The sequence below is a fragment of the Pristiophorus japonicus genome, chromosome 3 (genome assembly GCF_044704955.1).
Source record: "Pristiophorus japonicus isolate sPriJap1 chromosome 3, sPriJap1.hap1, whole genome shotgun sequence".
Classification (NCBI taxonomy): Eukaryota; Metazoa; Chordata; class Chondrichthyes; family Pristiophoridae; genus Pristiophorus; species Pristiophorus japonicus.
Genome location: NC_091979.1, coordinates 326036109 through 326054853, shown reverse-complemented (window position 1 = coordinate 326054853; position 18745 = coordinate 326036109). Strand labels below are relative to the sequence as shown.

Genomic DNA, 18745 nt, shown 5'->3' with positions numbered 1-18745 from the left:
AACTCAGGAAGCTGAGATGAAGCATCTTATGAGGCTGCTGTTCGGAGCACGGGGAGCGTTGTCTGGAACGGTGGCATTTTACAGCACAGTGAAGGGCGGTAAACCGCTGTTTGATGCTGCATTCTCCGCTTTCCGCCGGCAGCGGCTGATTGGAGAGTGTGGGAGCGGAAGTTAGGGCTTGTCCCGCCCTCACTCACTCTGGAGCTGAGGAAGAGCGATTAGTCGATGGGTTTGTTTGTGGCTTTAATTTTCTGTTGTGAAGCGTGGTGGCGTGGCAGGATCCTTTAATAATCTCTCACAGCTGACCTGAATGCACGGAAAGTGCAGCTTTGAGATATGGTTTCTCCAGCGTCAGGGCTGGAAACGGGAGGGAGTGAGAGACACTGTGTAGAATTTGAGTGTGAACAGAACTGTAGAGAGAAATCAGCAAATGGAACAGCATCGTGAGACACTGCACTCTGTTAACATTGAACAACGAATATGAATGATTTAATTTTATCTTATCATTAATTGAACACGTTTGCATAATGTTTCCGCCCGGTTTCGAACCGGGGACTTTTCGCGTGTTAGGCGAACGTGATAACCACTACACTACGGAAACGCTGTGGCATTAAGATTGTTGGGAACATAGCCAGAGCTTTAACCTCAACAGCTGGACGACACTTCTGGAGCTTGTGTCACGAGAATAGAATGACGGTGCGATATTTAGCAAGGTTGTGAGTGTGGCAGGAATTGATCCCGTGTTTCTCTGCCTTTATACATAGGAACAGGAGTGGCCATTCCTCAGCAAGTGGTTAGAATCTGGAATACACTTCTCTAAAGGGCGGTGGAGTCAGACTCAATCTTATCTTTCAAAACGGAGTTGGATAAGTATCCGAATGAAAAAAATTGCACAGCTGTGGGTAAAAGACAGGGGAGTGAGACTTGTTGAGAGTTGGCAAGGGCTCGACGGGCTGCATCCATTCCCTTATGCTTTGATTCTATAAGTTAGTGGCACATTTAATAGTGTGCATGTCAGCAGAATATTGAAAGGGACATGGATTCAGTCGGCACAACGAGAGGCATCTGATTCAGAAGATTCCGGTGCATGAAAATTCGGGTTTAATGACTTTAAAAGCATCATTTTTCTTTTGTGAAGATTCGGTCAGAGAAATGTTTGAAAAATAATTTTTGGTGAAAAGGGCTCAGCACTTCATCTTCTTTTTGGCTGTTAGGGCCACACTTCTTTTCGATGGTATTCTTCCAGAATGTATATTTTCTTTGCTGTTTCACAATAACCAGTCCCTTGCACTGCAGTCTATCTCACTGTTTCCAACGTCTCGTATACATGTTACCAGCAATGAACATTTTGAAGCAGACTTCTAAAGCACAGTGTCCAAAATGGTTTATGGATTCAGAGGTAAAGTGCAGAGCACAGATAAGTTATTCAATTAAGGATTCTCCTTCAGTTAACATTTCTTTAGTTGTGCAAATGAAGATCATCAGTCAATTAATGATGTTTTCCCATGAAGGCAGGATAACATTTAATGATTATGCATTTTCTAAGTAAAAGCCCATGTGATTCAGGGCGAAGTGGCAAATTGGATCCAAATTTGGCTCAGAGGCAGGAAGCAAAAGGTAATGTTTGATGGGTGTTTTTGTGACTGGAAGGATGTTTCCAGTGGGGTTCCACAGTTTTCAGTGCCAGATCCATTGCTTTTTATGGTAATTATCAATGATCTAAACTTGAATATAGGTGTTATGATTACGAAGTTTTCAGGTGTTATTAAAATAGGCAGTGTGGTTGATAATGAAGAAGAAAGCTGGAGACTCCAGGAAGATATCAATCAACTGATAAGGGGGTAGAGCAGTGGCAAATTGAATTTAATCCAGAGATGTGAGAGATCGCGCATTTGTGGAGGGCTAACAAGGAAAGGGAATACACATCAACTGGTATGACATTGAGAAGTGTAGAGGAACAAAGGTAACTGGGATTGCTTGTCCACAGATCCCTGAAGGTAGCTGACCAGTTGGAAAAGTTGATTAAGAAGTCATATGGAATGGTTGCATTTATTGGCAGAAGCAAGGAACAGAACAGCAAGTGGGTTGTGCTAGAACTGTATAAAATTCTGGTTAGGCCACAGCTGGAGTACTGCGTGCAGTTCTGGTCACCGCATTGAAGGAAGAACGTGAATACGCTGGAGAGGGTACAGAGGAGATTTACGTAGATGTTGCCGGGAGTGGAGCAACTTTGCTATGAGGACAGATTGGATAGGATGGGTTTGTTTTCCTTGGAAAGAGGAGGCTGATGGGCGACCGCATTGAGGTGTATAAAAATAGGAGAGGCCTAGATTTTGTTGATTAAAAGGGTCTATTTCACATAGTGGAATGGTCAACAACCAGGCTGCATAATTTAAAAGTAATTAGTGTAAGGGTTAAAGGGGATTTGAAGTGAACATTCTGCATGCAGATGTTTGTGGGGGTCTCAAACACACTGCCTGAAAGTGTGGTGCAGGCAGAAACCCTCACCACATTTAACCAGTTCTGAGATGTGCACATGAAATGCAATAAGGTGCAGGGGAACACACCTAAAACTGGGCATTTGTTGGCCGGTGCAGATACGATGGGCGTAAATGACTCCTTCCATGCTGTAAACCTCTATGATTATATAATTATCGGTTAGGATTACTTTCATGATGCAAAACGTGGCAATCAGATAATTAATGCTGTTTCCAGTGAAGAAGTGTTCGTGCAAGCTGGGGCTCGAACTCATGAAGCTGAGATGAAGCATCTTATGAGGCTGCTGTTCGGAGCACGGGGAGCGTTGTCTGGAACGGTGGCATTTTGCAGCCCAGTGAAGGGCGGTAAACCGCTGTTTGATGCTGCATTCTCCGCTTTCCGCCGGCAGCGGCTGATTGGAGAGTGTGGGAGCGGAAGTTCGGGCTTGTCCCGCCCTCACTCACTCTGGAGCTGAGGAAGAGTGATTAGTCGATGGGTTTGTTTGTGGCTTTAATTTTCTGTTGTGAAGCGTGGTGGCGTGGCAGGATCCTTTAATAATCTCTCACAGCTGACCTGAATGCACGGAATGTGCAGCTTTGAGATATGGTTTCTCCAGCGTCAGGGCTGGAAACGGGAGCGAGTGAGAGACACAGTGTAGAATTTGAGTGTGAACAGAACTGTCGAGAGAAATCAGCAAATGGAACAGCATCGTGAGACACTGCACTCTGTTAACATTGAACCACTAATCTGAATGATTTAATTTTTTCTTATAATTAATTGAACACGTTTGCATAATGTTCAACCCGGTTTCGAACCGGGGACCTTTCGCATGTTAGGCGAACGTGATAACCACTACACTACGGAAACGCTGGTGCAGTAACATCGTTGGGAACATAACCAGAGCTTTAACCTCAACAGCTGGACTACACTTCTGGAGCTTGTGTCACGAGAATCGAATAACGGTGCTATATTCAGCAAGGTTGTGAGTGTGGCAGGAATTGATCCCGTGTTTCTCTGCCTTTATACATAGGAACAGGAGTGGCCATTCCTCAGCAAGTGGTTAGAATCTGGAATACACTTCTCTAAAGGGCGGTGGAGTCAGACTCAATCTTATCTTTCAAAACGGAGTTGGATAAGTATCCGAATGAAAAAAATTGCACAGCTGTGGGTAAATGACAGGGGAGTGAGACTTGTTGAGAGTTGGCATGGGCTCGACGGGCTGCATCCATTCCCTTATTCTTTGATTCTATAAGTTAGTGGCACATTTAATAGTGTGCATGTCAGCAGAATATTGAAAGGGACATGGATTCAGTCGGCACAACGAGAGGCATCTGATTCAGAAGATTCCGGTGCATGAAAATTCGGGTTTAATGACTTTAAAAGCATCATTTTTCTTTTGTGAATATTCGGTCAGAGAAATGTTTGAAAAAGAATTTTTTGCTGAAAAGGGCTCAGCACTTCATCTTCTTTTTGGCTGTTAGGGCCACACTTCTTTTCGATGGTATTCTTCCAGAATGTATATTTTCTTTGCTGTTTCACAATAACCAGTCCCTTGCACTGCAGTCTATCTCACTGTTTCCAACGTCTCATGTACATGTTACCAGCAATGAACATTTTGAAGCAGACTTCTAAAGCACAGTGTCCAAAATGTTTAATGGATTCAGAGGTAAAGTGCAGAGCACAGATAAGTTATTCAATTCAGGACTCTCCTTCAGTTAACATTTCTTTAGTTGTGCAAATGAAGATCATCAGTCAATTAATGATGTTTTCCCATGAAGGCAGGAAAACATTTAATGATTATGCATTTTCTAAGTAAAAGCCCATGTGATTCAGGGGGAAGTGGCATATTAGATCCAAATTTGGCTCAGAGGCAGGAAGCAAAGGGTAATGTTTGATGGGTGTTTTTGTGACTGGAAGGATGTTTCCAGTGGGGTTCCACAGTTTTCAGTGCCAGATCCATTGCTTTTTATGGTATTTATCAATGATCTAAACTTGAATATAAGTGTTATGATTACGAAGTTTTCAGGTGTTATTAAAATAGGCAGTGTGGTTGATAATGAAGAAGAAAGCTGGAGACTCCAGGAAGATATCAATCAACTGATAAGGGGGTAGAGCAGTGGCAAATTGAATTTAAACCAGAGATGTGAGAGATCGCGCATTTGTGGAGGGCTAACAAGGAAAGGGAATACACATCAACTGGTATGACATTGAGAAGTGTAGAGGAACAAAGGTAACTGGGATTGCTTGTCCACAGATCCCTGAAGGTAGCTGGCCAGTTGGAAAAGTTGGTTAAGAAGTCATATGGAATGGTTGCATTTATTGGCAGAAGCAAGGAACAGAACAGCAAGTGGGTTATGCTAGAACTGTATAAAATTCTGGTTAGGCCACAGCTGGAGTACTGCGTGCAGTTCTAGTCACCGCATTGAAGGAAGGACGTGAATACGCTGGAGAGGGTACAGAGGAGATTTACGTAGATGTTGCCGGGAGTGGAGCAACTTTGCTATGAGGACAGATTGGATAGGGTGGGTTTGTTTTCCTTGGAACAGAGGAGGCTGATGGGCGACAGCATTGAGGTGTATAAAAATAGGAGGGGCCTAGATATTGTTGATTAAAAGAGTCTATTTCACATAGTGGAGTGGTCAACAAACAGGATGCATAATTTAAAAGTAATTAGTGTAAGGGTTAAAGGGGATTTGAAGTGAACATTCTGCATGCAGATGTTTGTGGGGGTCTCAAACTCACTGCCTGTCAGTGTGGTGCAGGCAGAAACCCTCACCACATTTAACAAGTTCTTAGATGTGCACATGAAATGCAATAAGGTGCAGGGGGACACACCTAAAACTGGGCATTTGTTGTCCGGTGCAGATACGATGGGCTTAAATGACTCCTTCCATGCTGTAAACCTCTATGATTATATAAATATCGGTTAGGAATACTTTCATGATGCAAAACGTGGCAATCAGATAATTAATGGTGTTTCCATTGAAGAAGTGTTCGTGCAAGCTGGGGCTCGAACTCAGGAAGCTGAGATGAAGCATTTTATAAGGCTGCTGTTCGGTGTACGGGGAGCGTTGTCTCGAACGGTGGCATTTTGCAGATCAGTGAAGGGCGGTAAACCGCTGTTTGATGCTGCATTCTCCGCTTTCCGCCGGCAGCGGCTGATTGGAGAGTGTGGGAGCAGAAGTTAGGGCTTGTCCCGCCCTCACTCACTCTGGAGCTGGGGAAGAGCGATTCGTCGATGAGTTTGTTTGTGGCTTTAATTTTCTGTTGTGAAGCGTGGTGGCGTGGCAGGATCCTTTAATAATCTCTCACAGCTGACCTGAATGCACGGAATGTGCAGCTTTGAGATATGGTTTCTCCAGCGTCAGGGCTGGAAACGGGAGGGAGTGAGAGACACTGTGTAGAATTTGAGTGTGAACAGAACTGCAGAGAGAAATCATCAAATGGAACTGCATCGTGAGACATTGCACTCTGTTAATATTGAACCACTAATATGAATGATTTAATTTTATCTTATCATTAATTGAACACGTTTGCATAATGTTTCCACCCGGTTTGGAACCGGGTACCTTTCGCGTGTGAGGCGAATGTGATAACCACTACACTACGGAAACGCTGCGGCAGCACGATTGTTGGGAACATAACCAGAGCTTCAACCTCAACAACTGGACTACACTTCTGCAGCTTGTGTCACGAGAATAGAATGACGGTGCTTTATTTAGCAAGGTTGTGAGTGTGGCAGGAATTGATCCTGTGTTTCTCTGTTTTTATACATCGGAACAGGAGTGGCCATTCCTCAGCAAGTGGTTAGAATCTGGAATACACTGCTCTAAAGGGCGGTGGAGTCAAACTCAATCTTATCTTTCAAAACGGAGTTGGATAAGTATCCGAATGAAAAAAATTGCACAGCTGTGGGTAAATGACAGGGGAGTGAGACTTGTTGAGAGTTGGCATGTGCTCGACGGGCTGCAAACATTCCCTTATTCTTTGATTCTATAAGTTAGTGGCATATTTAATAGTGTGCTTGTCAGCAGAATATTGAAAGGGACATGGATTCAGTCGGCACAACGAGAGGCATCTGATTCAGAAAATTCGGGTGCACGAAAATTCGGGTTTAATGACTTTAAAAGCATCATTTTTGTTTGGTGAAGATTCGGTCAGAGAAATGTTTGGGCAAAGATTTTTTTGCTGAAAAGGGCTCAGCACTTCATCTTCTTTTTGGCTGTTAGGGCCACACTTCTTTTCGATGGTATTCTTCCAGAATGTATATTTTCTTTGCTGTTTCACAATAACCAGTCCCTTGCACTACAGTCTATCTCACTGTTTCCAACGTCCCATCTACATGTTACCAGCAAGGAACATTTTGAAGCAGACTTCTAAAGCACAGTGTCCAAAATGGTTTATGGATTCAGAGGTAAAGTGCAGAGCACAGATAAGTTATTCAATTAAGGACTCTCCTTCAGTTAACATTTCTTTAGTTGTGCAAATGAAGATCATCAGTCAATTAATGATGTTTTCCCATGAAGGCAGGATAACATTTAATGATTATGCATTTTCTAAGTAAAAGCCCATGTGATTCAGGGCGCAGTGGCAAATTGGATCAAATTTGGCTCAGAGGCAGGAAGCAAACGGTAATGTTTGATGGGTGTTTTTGTGACTGGAAGGATGTTTCTAGTGGGGTTCCACAGTTTTCAGTGCCAGATCCATTGCTTTTTATGGTAATAATCAATGATCTAAACTTGAATATCGGTGTTATGATTACGAAGTTTTCAGGTGTTATTAAAATAGGCAGCGTGGTTGATAATGAAGAAGAAAGCTGGAGACTCCAGGAAGATATCAATCAACTGATAAGGGGGTAGAGCAGTGGCAAATGGAATTTAATCCAGAGAAGTGAGAGATCGCGCATTTGTGGAGGGCTAACAAGGAAAGAGAATACACATCAACTGGTATGACATTGAGAAGTATAGAGGAACAAAGGCAACTGGGATTGCTTGTCCACAGATCCCTGAAGGTAGCTGACCAGTTGGAAAAGTTGATTAAGATGTCATATGGAATGGTTGCATTTATTGGCAGAAGCAAGGAACAGAACAGCAAGTGGGTTGTGCTAGAACTGTATAAAATTCTGGTTAGGCCACAGCTGGAGTACTGCGTGCAGTTCTGGTCACCGCATTGAAGGAAGAACGTGAATACGCTGGAGAGGGTACAGAGGAGATTTACGTAGATGTTGCCGGGAGAGGAGCAACTTTGCTATGAGGACAGATTGGATAGGATGGGTTTATTTTCCTTGGAACAGAGGAGGCTGATGGGCGACCGCATTGAGGTGTATAAAAATAGAAGAGGCCTAGATATTGTTGATTAAAAGGGTCTATTTCACATAGTGGAGTGGTCAACAACCAGGCTGCATAATTTAAAAGTAATTAGTGTAAGGTTTAAAGGGAATTTGAAGTGAACATTCTGCATGCAGATGTTTGTGGAGGTCTCAAACTCACTGCCTGAAAGTGTGGTGCAGGCAGAAACCCTCACCACATTTAACCAGTTCTTAGATGTGCACATGAAATGCATTAAGGTGCAGGGGTACACACCTAAAACTGGGCATTTGTTGGCCGGTGCAGATACGATGGGCGTAAATGACTCATTCCATGCTGTAAACCTCTATGATTATATAATTATCGGTTAGGATTACTTTCATGATGCAAAACGTGGCAATCAGATAATTAATGCTGTTTCCAGTGAAGAAGTGTTCGTGCAAGCTGGGGCTCGAACTCAGGAAGCTGAGATGAAGCATCTTATGAGGCTGCTGTTCGGAGCACGGGGAGCGTTGTCTGGAACGGTGGCATTTTACAGCCCAGTGAAGGGCGGTAAACCGCTGTTTGATGCTGCATTCTCCGCTTTCCGCCGGCAGCGGCTGATTGGAGAGTGTGGGAGCGGAAGTTAGGGCTTGTCCCGCCCTCACTCACTCTGGAGCTGAGGAAGAGCGATTAGTCGATGGGTTTGTTTGTGGCTTTAATTTTCTGTTGTGAAGCGTGGTGGCGTGGCAGGATCCTTTAATAATCTCTCACAGCTGACCTGAATGCACGGAATGTGCAGCTTTGAGATATGGTTTCTCCAGCGTCAGGGCTGGAAACGCGAGGGAGTGAGAGACACTGTGTAGAATTTGAGTGTGAACAGAACTGCAGAGAGAAATCAGCAAATGGAACAGCATCGTGAGACACTGCACTCTGTTAATATTGAACCACGAATATGAATGATTTAATTTTATCTTATCATTAATTGAACACGTTTGCATAATGTTTCCGCCCGGTTTCGAACCGGGGACTTTTCGCGTGTTAGGCGAACGTGATAACCACTACACTACGGAAACGCTGTTGCATTAACATTGTTGGGAACATAACCAGAGCTTTAACCTCAACAGCTGGACTACACTTCTGGAGCTTGTGTCACGAGAATCGAATAACGGTGCTACATTTAGCAAGGTTGTGAGTGTGGCAGGAATTGATCCCGTGTTTCTCTGCCTTTATACATAGGAACAGGAGTGGCCATTCCTCAGCAAGTGGTTAGAATCTGGAATACACTTCTCTAAAGGGCGGTGGAGTCAGACTCAATCTTATCTTTCAAAACGGAGTTGGATAAGTATCCGAATGAAAAAAATTTCACAGCTGTGTGTAAATGACAGGGGCGTGAGATTTGTTGAGAGTTGGCATGGGCTCGACGGGCTGCATGCATTCCCTTATTCTTTGATTCTATAAGTTAGTGGCACATTTAATAGTGTGCATGTCAGCAGAATATTGAAAGGGACATGGATTCAGTCGGCACAACGAGAGGCATCTGATTCAGAAGATTCGGGTGCACGAAAATTCGGGTTTAATGACTTTAAAAGCATCATTTTTCTTTTGTGAAGATTCGGTCAGAGAAATGTTTGAAAAAGAATTTTTTGCTTAAAGGGGCTCAGCACTTCATTTTCTTTTTGGCTGTTAGGGCCACACTTCTTTTCGATGGTATTCTTCCAGAATGTATATTTTCTTTGCTGTTTCACAATAACCAGTCCCTTGCACTGCAGTCTATCTCACTGTTTCCAACGTCTCATGTACATGTTACCAGCAATGAACATTTTGAAGCAGACTTCTAAAGCACAGTGTCCAAAATGGTTTATGGATTCAGAGGTAAAGTGCAGAGCACAGATAAGTTATTCAATTAAGGATTCTCCTTCAGTTAACATTTCTTTAGTTGTGCAAATGAAGATCATCAGTCAATTAATGATGTTTTCCCATGAAGGCAGTATAACATTTAATGATTATGCATTTTCTAAGTAAAAGCCCATGTGATTCAGGGCGAAGTGGCAAATTGGATCCAAATTTGGCTCAGAGGCAGGAAGCAAAGGGTAATGTTTGATGGGTGTTTTTGTGACTGGAAGGATGTTTCCAGTGTGGTTCCACAGTTTTCAGTGCCAGATCCATTGCTTTTTATGGTATTTATCAATGATCTAAACTTGAATATAAGTGTTATGATTACGAAGTTTTCAGGTGTTATTAAAATAGGCAGTGTGGTTGATAATGAAGAAGAAAGCTGGAGACTCCAGGAAGATATCAATCAACTGATAAGGGGGTAGAGCAGTGGCAAATTGAATTTAAACCAGAGATGTGAGAGATCGCGCATTTGTGGAGGGCTAACAAGGAAAGGGAATACACATCAACTGGTATGACATTGAGAAGTGTAGAGGAACAAAGGTAACTGGGATTGCTTGTCCACAGATCCCTGAAGGTAGCTGACCAGTTGGAAAAGTTGATTAAGAAGTCATATGGAATGGTTGCATTTATTGGCAGAAGCAAGGAACAGAACAGCAAGTGGGTTGTGCTAGAACTGTATAAAATTCTGGTTAGGCCACAGCTGGAGTACTGCGTGCAGTTCTGGTCACCGCATTGAAGGAAGAACGTGAATACGCTGGAGAGGGTACAGAGGAGATTTACGTAGATGTTGCCGGGAGTGGAGCAACTTTGCTATGAGGACAGATTGGATAGGATGGGTTTATTTTCCTTGGAACAGAGGAGGCTGATGGGCGACCGCATTGAGGTGTATAAAAATAGGAGAGGCCTAGATATTGTTGATTAAAATGGTCTATTTCACATAGTGGAGTGGTCAACAACCAGGCTGCATAATTTAAAAGTAATTAGTGTAAGGTTTAAAGGGGATTTGAAGTGAACATTCTGCATGCAGATGTTTGTGGAGGTCTCAAACTCACTGCCTGAAAGTGTGGTGCAGGCAGAAACCCTCACCACATTTAACCAGTTCTTAGATGTGCACATGAAATGCATTAAGGTGCAGGGGTACACACCTAAAACTGGGCATTTGTTGGCCGGTGCAGATACGATGGGCGTAAATGACTCATTCCATGCTGTAAACCTCTATGATTATATAATTATCGGTTAGGATTACTTTCATGATGCAAAACGTGGCAATCAGATAATTAATGCTGTTTCCAGTGAAGAAGTGTTCGTGCAAGCTGGGGCTCGAACTCAGGAAGCTGAGATGAAGCATCTTATGAGGCTGCTGTTCGGAGCACGGGGAGCGTTGTCTGGAACGGTGGCATTTTACAGCCCAGTGAAGGGCGGTAAACCGCTGTTTGATGCTGCATTCTCCGCTTTCCGCCGGCAGCGGCTGATTGGAGAGTGTGGGAGCGGAAGTTAGGGCTTGTCCCGCCCTCACTCACTCTGGAGCTGAGGAAGAGCGATTAGTCGATGGGTTTGTTTGTGGCTTTAATTTTCTGTTGTGAAGCGTGGTGGCGTGGCAGGATCCTTTAATAATCTCTCACAGCTGACCTGAATGCACGGAAAGTGCAGCTTTGAGATATGGTTTCTCCAGCGTCAGGGCTGGAAACGGGAGGGAGTGAGAGACACTGTGTAGAATTTGAGTGTGAACAGAACTGTAGAGAGAAATCAGCAAATGGAACAGCATCGTGAGACACTGCACTCTGTTAACATTGAACAACTAATATGAATGATTTAATTTTATCTTATCATTAATTGAACACGTTTGCATAATGTTTCCGCCCGGTTTCGAACCGGGGACTTTTCGCGTGTTAGGCGAACGTGATAACCACTACACTACGGAAACGCTGTGGCATTAAGATTGTTGGGAACATAGCCAGAGCTTTAACCTCAACAGCTGGACGACACTTCTGGAGCTTGTGTCACGAGAATAGAATGACGGTGCGATATTTAGCAAGGTTGTGAGTGTGGCAGGAATTGATCCCGTGTTTCTCTGCCTTTATACATAGGAACAGGAGTGGCCATTCCTCAGCAAGTGGTTAGAATCTGGAATACACTTCTCTAAAGGGCGGTGGAGTCAGACTCAATCTTATCTTTCAAAACGGAGTTGGATAAGTATCCGAATGAAAAAAATTGCACAGCTGTGGGTAAAAGACAGGGGAGTGAGACTTGTTGAGAGTTGGCAAGGGCTCGACGGGCTGCATCCATTCCCTTATGCTTTGATTCTATAAGTTAGTGGCACATTTAATAGTGTGCATGTCAGCAGAATATTGAAAGGGACATGGATTCAGTCGGCACAACGAGAGGCATCTGATTCAGAAGATTCCGGTGCATGAAAATTCGGGTTTAATGACTTTAAAAGCATCATTTTTCTTTTGTGAAGATTCGGTCAGAGAAATGTTTGAAAAATAATTTTTGGTGAAAAGGGCTCAGCACTTCATCTTCTTTTTGGCTGTTAGGGCCACACTTCTTTTCGATGGTATTCTTCCAGAATGTATATTTTCTTTGCTGTTTCACAATAACCAGTCCCTTGCACTGCAGTCTATCTCACTGTTTCCAACGTCTCGTATACATGTTACCAGCAATGAACATTTTGAAGCAGACTTCTAAAGCACAGTGTCCAAAATGGTTTATGGATTCAGAGGTAAAGTGCAGAGCACAGATAAGTTATTCAATTAAGGATTCTCCTTCAGTTAACATTTCTTTAGTTGTGCAAATGAAGATCATCAGTCAATTAATGATGTTTTCCCATGAAGGCAGGATAACATTTAATGATTATGCATTTTCTAAGTAAAAGCCCATGTGATTCAGGGCGAAGTGGCAAATTGGATCCAAATTTGGCTCAGAGGCAGGAAGCAAAAGGTAATGTTTGATGGGTGTTTTTGTGACTGGAAGGATGTTTCCAGTGGGGTTCCACAGTTTTCAGTGCCAGATCCATTGCTTTTTATGGTAATTATCAATGATCTAAACTTGAATATAGGTGTTATGATTACGAAGTTTTCAGGTGTTATTAAAATAGGCAGTGTGGTTGATAATGAAGAAGAAAGCTGGAGACTCCAGGAAGATATCAATCAACTGATAAGGGGGTAGAGCAGTGGCAAATTGAATTTAATCCAGAGATGTGAGAGATCGCGCATTTGTGGAGGGCTAACAAGGAAAGGGAATACACATCAACTGGTATGACATTGAGAAGTGTAGAGGAACAAAGGTAACTGGGATTGCTTGTCCACAGATCCCTGAAGGTAGCTGACCAGTTGGAAAAGTTGATTAAGAAGTCATATGGAATGGTTGCATTTATTGGCAGAAGCAAGGAACAGAACAGCAAGTGGGTTGTGCTAGAACTGTATAAAATTCTGGTTAGGCCACAGCTGGAGTACTGCGTGCAGTTCTGGTCACCGCATTGAAGGAAGAACGTGAATACGCTGGAGAGGGTACAGAGGAGATTTACGTAGATGTTGCCGGGAGTGGAGCAACTTTGCTATGAGGACAGATTGGATAGGATGGGTTTGTTTTCCTTGGAAAGAGGAGGCTGATGGGCGACCGCATTGAGGTGTATAAAAATAGGAGAGGCCTAGATTTTGTTGATTAAAAGGGTCTATTTCACATAGTGGAGTGGTCAACAACCAGGCTGCATAATTTAAAAGTAATTAGTGTAAGGGTTAAAGGGGATTTGAAGTGAACATTCTGCATGCAGATGTTTGTGGGGGTCTCAAACACACTGCCTGAAAGTGTGGTGCAGGCAGAAACCCTCACCACATTTAACCAGTTCTGAGATGTGCACATGAAATGCAATAAGGTGCAGGGGAACACACCTAAAACTGGGCATTTGTTGGCCGGTGCAGATACGATGGGCGTAAATGACTCCTTCCATGCTGTAAACCTCTATGATTATATAATTATCGGTTAGGATTACTTTCATGATGCAAAACGTGGCAATCAGATAATTAATGCTGTTTCCAGTGAAGAAGTGTTCGTGCAAGCTGGGGCTCGAACTCATGAAGCTGAGATGAAGCATCTTATGAGGCTGCTGTTCGGAGCACGGGGAGCGTTGTCTGGAACGGTGGCATTTTGCAGCCCAGTGAAGGGCGGTAAACCGCTGTTTGATGCTGCATTCTCCGCTTTCCGCCGGCAGCGGCTGATTGGAGAGTGTGGGAGCGGAAGTTCGGGCTTGTCCCGCCCTCACTCACTCTGGAGCTCAGGAAGAGTGATTAGTCGATGGGTTTGTTTGTGGCTTTAATTTTCTGTTGTGAAGCGTGGTGGCGTGGCAGGATCCTTTAATAATCTCTCACAGCTGACCTGAATGCACGGAATGTGCAGCTTTGAGATATGGTTTCTCCAGCGTCAGGGCTGGAAACGGGAGCGAGTGAGAGACACAGTGTAGAATTTGAGTGTGAACAGAACTGTCGAGAGAAATCAGCAAATGGAACAGCATCGTGAGACACTGCACTCTGTTAACATTGAACCACTAATCTGAATGATTTAATTTTTTCTTATAATTAATTGAACACGTTTGCATAATGTTCAACCCGGTTTCGAACCGGGGACCTTTCGCATGTTAGGCGAACGTGATAACCACTACACTACGGAAACGCTGGTGCAGTAACATCGTTGGGAACATAACCAGAGCTTTAACCTCAACAGCTGGACTACACTTCTGGAGCTTGTGTCACGAGAATCGAATAACGGTGCTATATTCAGCAAGGTTGTGAGTGTGGCAGGAATTGATCCCGTGTTTCTCTGCCTTTATACATAGGAACAGGAGTGGCCATTCCTCAGCAAGTGGTTAGAATCTGGAATACACTTCTCTAAAGGGCGGTGGAGTCAGACTCAATCTTATCTTTCAAAACGGAGTTGGATAAGTATCCGAATGAAAAAAATTGCACAGCTGTGGGTAAATGACAGGGGAGTGAGACTTGTTGAGAGTTGGCATGGGCTCGACGGGCTGCATCCATTCCCTTATTCTTTGATTCTATAAGTTAGTGGCACATTTAATAGTGTGCATGTCAGCAGAATATTGAAAGGGACATGGATTCAGTCGGCACAACGAGAGGCATCTGATTCAGAAGATTCCGGTGCATGAAAATTCGGGTTTAATGACTTTAAAAGCATCATTTTTCTTTTGTGAATATTCGGTCAGAGAAATGTTTGAAAAAGAATTTTTTGCTGAAAAGGGCTCAGCACTTCATCTTCTTTTTGGCTGTTAGGGCCACACTTCTTTTCGATGGTATTCTTCCAGAATGTATATTTTCTTTGCTGTTTCACAATAACCAGTCCCTTGCACTGCAGTCTATCTCACTGTTTCCAACGTCTCATGTACATGTTACCAGCAATGAACATTTTGAAGCAGACTTCTAAAGCACAGTGTCCAAAATGTTTAATGGATTCAGAGGTAAAGTGCAGAGCACAGATAAGTTATTCAATTCAGGACTCTCCTTCAGTTAACATTTCTTTAGTTGTGCAAATGAAGATCATCAGTCAATTAATGATGTTTTCCCATGAAGGCAGGAAAACATTTAATGATTATGCATTTTCTAAGTAAAAGCCCATGTGATTCAGGGGGAAGTGGCATATTAGATCCAAATTTGGCTCAGAGGCAGGAAGCAAAGGGTAATGTTTGATGGGTGTTTTTGTGACTGGAAGGATGTTTCCAGTGGGGTTCCACAGTTTTCAGTGCCAGATCCATTGCTTTTTATGGTATTTATCAATGATCTAAACTTGAATATAAGTGTTATGATTACGAAGTTTTCAGGTGTTATTAAAATAGGCAGTGCGGTTGATAATGAAGAAGAAAGCTGGAGACTCCAGGAAGATATCAATCAACTGATAAGGGGGTAGAGCAGTGGCAAATTGAATTTAAACCAGAGATGTGAGAGATCGCGCATTTGTGGAGGGCTAACAAGGAAAGGGAATACACATCAACTGGTATGACATTGAGAAGTGTAGAGGAACAAAGGTAACTGGGATTGCTTGTCCACAGATCCCTGAAGGTAGCTGGCCAGTTGGAAAAGTTGGTTAAGAAGTCATATGGAATGGTTGCATTTATTGGCAGAAGCAAGGAACAGAACAGCAAGTGGGTTATGCTAGAACTGTATAAAATTCTGGTTAGGCCACAGCTGGAGTACTGCGTGCAGTTCTAGTCACCGCATTGAAGGAAGGACGTGAATACGCTGGAGAGGGTACAGAGGAGATTTACGTAGATGTTGCCGGGAGTGGAGCAACTTTGCTATGAGGACAGATTGGATAGGGTGGGTTTGTTTTCCTTGGAACAGAGGAGGCTGATGGGCGACAGCATTGAGGTGTATAAAAATAGGAGGGGCCTAGATATTGTTGATTAAAAGAGTCTATTTCACATAGTGGAGTGGTCAACAAACAGGATGCATAATTTAAAAGTAATTAGTGTAAGGGTTAAAGGGGATTTGAAGTGAACATTCTGCATGCAGATGTTTGTGGGGGTCTCAAACTCACTGCCTGTCAGTGTGGTGCAGGCAGAAACCCTCACCACATTTAACAAGTTCTTAGATGTGCACATGAAATGCAATAAGGTGCAGGGGGACACACCTAAAACTGGGCATTTGTTGTCCGGTGCAGATACGATGGGCTTAAATGACTCCTTCCATGCTGTAAACCTCTATGATTATATAAATATCGGTTAGGATTACTTTCATGATGCAAAACGTGGCAATCAGATAATTAATGGTGTTTCCATTGAAGAAGTGTTCGTGCAAGCTGTGGCTCGAACTCAGGAAGCTGAGATGAAGCATTTTATAAGGCTGCTGTTCGGTGTACGGGGAGCGTTGTCTCGAACGGTGGCATTTTGCAGATCAGTGAAGGGCGGTAAACCGCTGTTTGATGCTGCATTCTCCGCTTTCCGCCGGCAGCGGCTGATTGGAGAGTGTGGGAGCAGAAGTTAGGGCTTGTCCCGCCCTCACTCACTCTGGAGCTGGGGAAGAGCGATTCGTCGATGAGTTTGTTTGTGGCTTTAATTTTCTGTTGTGAAGCGTGGTGGCGTGGCAGGATCCTTTAATAATCTCTCACAGCTGACCTGAATGCACGGAATGTGCAGCTTTGAGATATGGTTTCTCCAGCGTCAGGGCTGGAAACGGGAGGGAGTGAGAGACACTGTGTAGAATTTGAGTGTGAACAGAACTGCAGAGAGAAATCATCAAATGGAACTGCATCGTGAGACATTGCACTCTGTTAATATTGAACCACTAATATGAATGATTTAATTTTATCTTATCATTAATTGAACACGTTTGCATAATGTTTCCACCCGGTTTGGAACCGGGTACCTTTCGCGTGTGAGGCGAATGTGATAACCACTACACTACGGAAACGCTGCGGCAGCACGATTGTTGGGAACATAACCAGAGCTTCAACCTCAACAACTGGACTACACTTCTGCAGCTTGTGTCACGAGAATAGAATGACGGTGCTTTATTTAGCAAGGTTGTGAGTGTGGCAGGAATTGATCCTGTGTTTCTCTGTTTTTATACATCGGAACAGGAGTGGCCATTCCTCAGCAAGTGGTTAGAATCTGGAATACACTGCTCTAAAGGGCGGTGGAGTCAAACTCAATCTTATCTTTCAAAACGGAGTTGGATAAGTATCCGAATGAAAAAAATTGCACAGCTGTGGGTAAATGACAGGGGAGTGAGACTTGTTGAGAGTTGGCATGTGCTCGACGGGCTGCAAACATTCCCTTATTCTTTGATTCTATAAGTTAGTGGCATATTTAATAGTGTGCTTGTCAGCAGAATATTGAAAGGGACATGGATTCAGTCGGCACAACGAGAGGCATCTGATTCAGAAAATTCGGGTGCACGAAAATTCGGGTTTAATGACTTTAAAAGCATCATTTTTGTTTGGTGAAGATTCGGTCAGAGAAATGTTTGGGCAAAGATTTTTTTGCTGAAAAGGGCTCAGCACTTCATCTTCTTTTTGGCTGTTAGGGCCACACTTCTTTTCGATGGTATTCTTCCAGAATGTATATTTTCTTTGCTGTTTCACAATAACCAGTCCCTTGCACTACAGTCTATCTCACTGTTTCCAACGTCCCATCTACATGTTACCAGCAAGGATCATTTTGAAGCAGACTTCTAAAGCACAGTGTCCAAAATGGTTTATGGATTCAGAGGTAAAGTGCAGAGCACAGATAAGTTATTCAATTAAGGACTCTCCTTCAGTTAACATTTCTTTAGTTGTGCAAATGAAGATCATCAGTCAATTAATGATGTTTTCCCATGAAGGCAGGATAACATTTAATGATTATGCATTTTCTAAGTAAAAGCCCATGTGATTCAGGGCGCAGTGGCAAATTGGATCAAATTTGGCTCAGAGGCAGGAAGCAAACGGTAATGTTTGATGGGTGTTTTTGTGACTGGAAGGATGTTTCTAGTGGGGTTCCACAGTTTTCAGTGCCAGATCCATTGCTTTTTATGGTATTTATCAATGATCTAAACTTGAATATCGGTGTTATGATTACGAAGTTTTCAGGTGTTATTAAAATAGGCAGCGTGGTTGATAATGAAGAAGAAAGCTGGAGACTCCAGGAAGATATCAATCAACTGATAAGGGGGTAGAGCAGTGGCAAATGGAATTTAATCCAGAGAAGTGAGAGATCGCGCATTTGTGGAGGGCTAACAAGGAAAGAGAATACACATCAACTGGTATGACATTGAGAAGTATAGAGGAACAAAGGCAACTGGGATTGCTTGTCCACAGATCCCTGAAGGTAGCTGACCAGTTGGAAAAGTTGATTAAGATGTCATATGGAATGGTTGCATTTATTGGCAGAAGCAAGGAACAGAACAGCAAGTGGGTTGTGCTAGAACTGTATAAAATTCTGGTTAGGCCACAGCTGGAGTACTGCGTGCAGTTCTGGTCACCGCATTGAAGGAAGAACGTGAATACGCTGGAGAGGGTACAGAGGAGATTTACGTAGATGTTGCCGGGAGAGGAGCAACTTTGCTATGAGGACAGATTGGATAGGATGGGTTTATTTT

General features: G+C 43.2%; 7 non-coding genes across 7 annotated transcripts; all 7 read right to left on the bottom strand.

Moving 5' to 3' along the window:
• Positions 1-528: 528 nt before the first annotated feature.
• Positions 529-601, bottom strand: trnav-aac (transfer RNA valine (anticodon AAC)). The gene has a single exon. It is a non-coding gene; the product is annotated as a tRNA-Val (tRNA).
• A 2671-nt stretch (positions 602-3272) lies between these two features.
• On the bottom strand, positions 3273-3342 carry trnav-aac (transfer RNA valine (anticodon AAC)). Its single transcript has one exon. It is a non-coding gene; the product is annotated as a tRNA-Val (tRNA).
• A 2677-nt stretch (positions 3343-6019) lies between these two features.
• Positions 6020-6092, bottom strand: trnav-cac (transfer RNA valine (anticodon CAC)). The gene has a single exon. It is a non-coding gene; the product is annotated as a tRNA-Val (tRNA).
• Positions 6093-8766: 2674 nt separating this feature from the next.
• trnav-aac (transfer RNA valine (anticodon AAC)) lies at positions 8767-8839 on the bottom strand. The gene has a single exon. It is a non-coding gene; the product is annotated as a tRNA-Val (tRNA).
• Positions 8840-11513: 2674 nt separating this feature from the next.
• Positions 11514-11586, bottom strand: trnav-aac (transfer RNA valine (anticodon AAC)). Its single transcript has one exon. It is a non-coding gene; the product is annotated as a tRNA-Val (tRNA).
• Positions 11587-14257: 2671 nt separating this feature from the next.
• trnav-aac (transfer RNA valine (anticodon AAC)) lies at positions 14258-14327 on the bottom strand. The gene has a single exon. It is a non-coding gene; the product is annotated as a tRNA-Val (tRNA).
• Positions 14328-17004: 2677 nt separating this feature from the next.
• On the bottom strand, positions 17005-17077 carry trnav-cac (transfer RNA valine (anticodon CAC)). The gene has a single exon. It is a non-coding gene; the product is annotated as a tRNA-Val (tRNA).
• Between the last annotated feature and the right edge of the window lie 1668 nt (positions 17078-18745).